Here is a 4,168-nt window from a genome sequence, read left to right as displayed (position 1 = left end):
GGGGGGAACTGGAGAGCATTATGCTAAGTGAAATAAGCCAGGCTGTGAGGGACAAATACCATATGATCTCACCTTTAACTGGGACATAATCAACAAAACAAACAAGCAAGCAAAATAAAACCACAGATATGGAAATAAAGAATAAACTGACAGTGACCAGGAGGTAGGGAGGTGGGGGGATAATGAGGACATGGTCAAGTCAAGGAACATGTATAAATGACCCAGGGACAAGGACAAAGGAGAAAGGACTGAATGTGGAAGGTGTGGGTGAGTACAGCAGGGGAGAATAATGGGGAAAAAATGGGGACAACTGTAATCGAACAACAATATAAAATATTAGAAAAAAATATTTACATGAAATGGTCTATTCAACAAAAAATGTAATGAAATGACACGCTGGAACCGAACTAAGATAGCACGATAATAACCTGGCCGATTCTGTGGATTTACTTTCCATGGTTTTAATTATCCATGGCCATCCATGGTCCACAAATATTAAGTGGAAAATTGCAGAAATAAACGATTCATAAATTGCATACATCAATCTGAGAGCGTGGCACAATCTCCTCTCATCCCACTGTCCTGCCTCGGACATGAATCATTCCTTCGTTCAGCGTACCACACTGTGAGTGAAACAAGACCGTGAGTTTGTTTCTAAGTGTTTTAAAGGGACCTTGGGATTTAACTGAGACAGTCCACCATTATTCGGAACCTATATAACTTTTGAATTAAGAGTTCCTTTCCGTTTTCCCAAACTGTCACTGAAAGCCACAGTTTTTATCAGCGGTGGGCAGAAAGAACCAGAGTAGTAGACCGAACTGAACAGGGGGTTTCTATAACAAAACCACTGGAAATCTCACGCTAATAACTTGAGAAAATTATTCAGTAGTTTCTTGTAAAAGTTAAATAAAAGTAGATCTATTGATACAGCAATTTTACTTTTAAGCAATTACCCAAGAGGAATGAAAACTTGTGTCTACAAAGCAATGTATTCACCACAATCAGGGCGGTCTCAAACTCAGAATCCTAAAGTTAAAACAATCCAAATGTCTGACAGGATAGTACATTTTAAAACTTACGAAACTCATGTTGGAGGCTATCTAGCCATATGAAGTAAAAAGCTATTGATAGGAGTAAAACTTGGATGAATCTTACCAACATTATGTTGAGAAGGGTAGGCAAACACACATACATGTACCTGTGCGTGTACACATACACACACACCACAAATTCACAAATACTACACCAAGTCAAAGAACAGGCAAAGAAAACCCAGCTAGGGTTGCCCTGGCTGGTGTGGCTCAATGGATTGTGCGCTGGCCTGCGAACCAAAGGACAGCCGGATGGATTCCCAGTGAGGACACATGCCTGGGTTGCGGGGCAGATGCCCAATAGGGGTGTGTGAGAGGCAACCACACATTGATGTTTCTCTCCCTTTCTTTCTCTTTCCCTTCATCTCTAAAAACAAGAAATCTTTTTTAAAACATTTCACTTTAAAAGAAACTAAGCTAGGGTGATAGAAATCAGTAGAGTGGTGGCTTAAGGAAATTGGCAAAAATGAGTTACTGGTACTACACATGAGAAACTTGATAAAGACTTCTTCTGGTCCATCCTTCCCTGTTCAAAACCCTTTAGCGGCCTTCCACAAGGCACGAAGGATACCAAGGTTACCTTGCCTCCTTCGGAGACCAGCTTCGTATGTACATCAAGCATGGGATTTTCAAGGAAGGAGATAACTGCCGTCACTCGCAGGGCCTCTCTGACAGTCCACACGGTATAGTGCGCAAGTGTGTTCAGCGAGGGTTCAGCACTTGCAGAGACCGCTGCAGATATGAACGCAGCAAACCACTGAAAACGGAAGAAGCGACTACTATAGATCTAACTGCAACACCATCGCTTGCTGCCTCAAGTCTCTCATCAGTAGTTGGACCAACTGGTGAAATGAATGCAGACGAGGCCAAATCAAGACATTCAAACTTTTCAACTGTAGGAGCAGGTTGAGAAGACTGGGTGAATGCCGTTGACTTTGATGCTGACCGGTCCTACTGTGGCCTTGTTGCAGAAGATACCATAGGGAGAATCCTGAGACTGTGCAACTGTTGCTAGCCAACAGGTAGGGTCCTGGTTCCCAAGCAATGACTTTTAACACTTACGTAGCAGCTAGGAAGGAGCAGTCAGACGGGAAATAAAGGCAAGGACCCTCACCATTACAATCTAACAAAGAACTTAATACAGGAAGCTAAAAGCAGAAACCCATTAATCCTGATCCGGGTCCAATAAGGCTGCCGGGTGACCCAAACAACACACGTAAACTATGATAGTGCGAGGCAAAGCCCTTGAAAGCCTGTGTGCATCATCTCCACTAGCTGGGAAAAGGAAAGCCTTGAGACTGTGTATTCATGCCAAGGCCTGGAAGTAGAATGGGAGGGGACTACAGTGCCCGAAGAAAAAGCCCACGAAACAACTTTGGTTAACTGCCTGCCTCCAGACAAGTTCAAACTGAGCAAAGTAAGTTTTCAGGCTAACAGACTCCAACCCATACCTAGGTTTAAGCAGTCCGGTCTCCAAGGAAAACTAGCACCACCTTTACCCAGCAATCAAAATGGAACTCCCTGGCCCCCACCCTGACAACTATGTAAGTCCTCAGAACAAAGAGTTCTCTTGGATGTAGGCTCTGTTGCCCCAAGGTGGGGCAGGGGGCTGGCCACCCGGGCCTTTGGCCACCCTTGCTTTTGCTCTCCCACCACTAATGAACTTTGCATTCATGCTACTAGGCTCGCTGACCTGGAAGTCTTCACTGCATTGGCAAGAAGAACCAGGGCTTCTCCAGTAACACCCCTACGACCCCTTCTTGCACTGCAGCACCCCTGCAGGGTGCAGTGACCAGGGAAGACTTAGAGACTCAGCACCCAGCCCCAGAAACAGAGCAGCCGCTGGGTCCCTCTGCAGCAGCTGGAGAGTGTTATCTCCATGGAGACTCCTGGGACCTGTGTGGGCTGCAGGTCCCCCATCCCTTAGAGGCTACCCAGAGTTCCCAACACATGAAGTCTTGCATTGAGGATGACACTGAGGTCTCATCCACTGGCCAGCGCAGTAAGGACAAGGTGTGTGGGATCTGCACAGAGGTGGTCTACGTGAAAGCCATCCCCAGCAGGAGCAGCTTTAGAATCATATCCAACTGCAACCACACCAACTGGTCTCAACTGTATTCACAAGTGCAGGAATGCAAAGCAATTTGAGACCAAGATCATAAACTCCTGCCTAGAATACTGGATCACATCTACCTTTGTCATTCCAAGCGAGTACTGGGTGGAGGAAAAGAAGAGAAGCAGAAACTCATTGAGACACACAAGGAGGCAATGAGCAACAAGGCAAGCAGGTATTTTGATGAAGGACTGGGAGCTGTCCATTTGGAGGGCGCTCTGTTTACCAGCATGTGTACCCTGATGGCGCTAGAGAGGAGTCACAAAGACAGAAAGTTGGAACTTCAGGCACATTCCAGACTTAACAAAGGAACCACTCCTGGGAGCTCACTGAGGAAAAAGAGAACAGCAATCCGATGGACCTCGATGAACAAGAGGTTGTCACCTTTGAGCGGGGCGAGATGTTTCTCATGCTTTTGGCTGCAAGTGGGGACGATGACCTGACAGACTCTGAAGACCAGTGGGACTTGATTCAGGATGAGCCAGAAGACTTTCATGACTCGAATCTATAGCAGCTGTGCGCTGCGTGTGCACAGGCCTGCCCAGCCTCAGAAGGGCGGTCCCCGAACACCAGGGCTCAGCCTGAGCTCTTCTCCGGGGTGGGCCTAACCACTCCAGGTGCTGTCAGAATAACTTTTACCCAGGTTCTGTCTTGTCAATCCCTCAGCTTTCCCCAAGGAGTATCTTGTCTTCTCTGGTTAAAAAAGTTACAAAATAAATCTTATAGTCTTTCATTACATGAATTTAACTGTCACACAATAACTGTAGGTTCGCTGCTTTATCTGCGTGTAACCAGAATCTCACAGTTGCAAGGTATTGTCTATGCATTTTCCTCCACTAATTTTGAGGTCCCCGGGTTGAAAAGTGACACCATTGGACCTGTGTGGGTGTCCAAGAATAGGCGTGACGGGTGAAGGATCTGGACCGTGGCAAGGAGCCTTCTGCTACAGACTTCAAGGTGGAAA

At 46.2% G+C, this 4,168-nt stretch overlaps 1 pseudogene; it reads left to right on the top strand.

The window, feature by feature from the left end:
- Positions 1-1,716: 1,716 nt before the first annotated feature.
- On the top strand, positions 1,717-3,715 carry LOC112299979 (E3 ubiquitin-protein ligase makorin-1-like; annotated as a pseudogene).
- The last annotated feature ends 453 nt before the right edge of the window (positions 3,716-4,168 follow it).

The sequence above is a fragment of the Desmodus rotundus genome, chromosome X (genome assembly GCF_022682495.2).
Source record: "Desmodus rotundus isolate HL8 chromosome X, HLdesRot8A.1, whole genome shotgun sequence".
NCBI lineage: Eukaryota > Metazoa > Chordata > Mammalia > Chiroptera > Phyllostomidae > Desmodus > Desmodus rotundus.
Note: the sequence above shows the minus strand (reverse complement) of the source record. Positions and strands in the feature narration are given on the sequence as shown.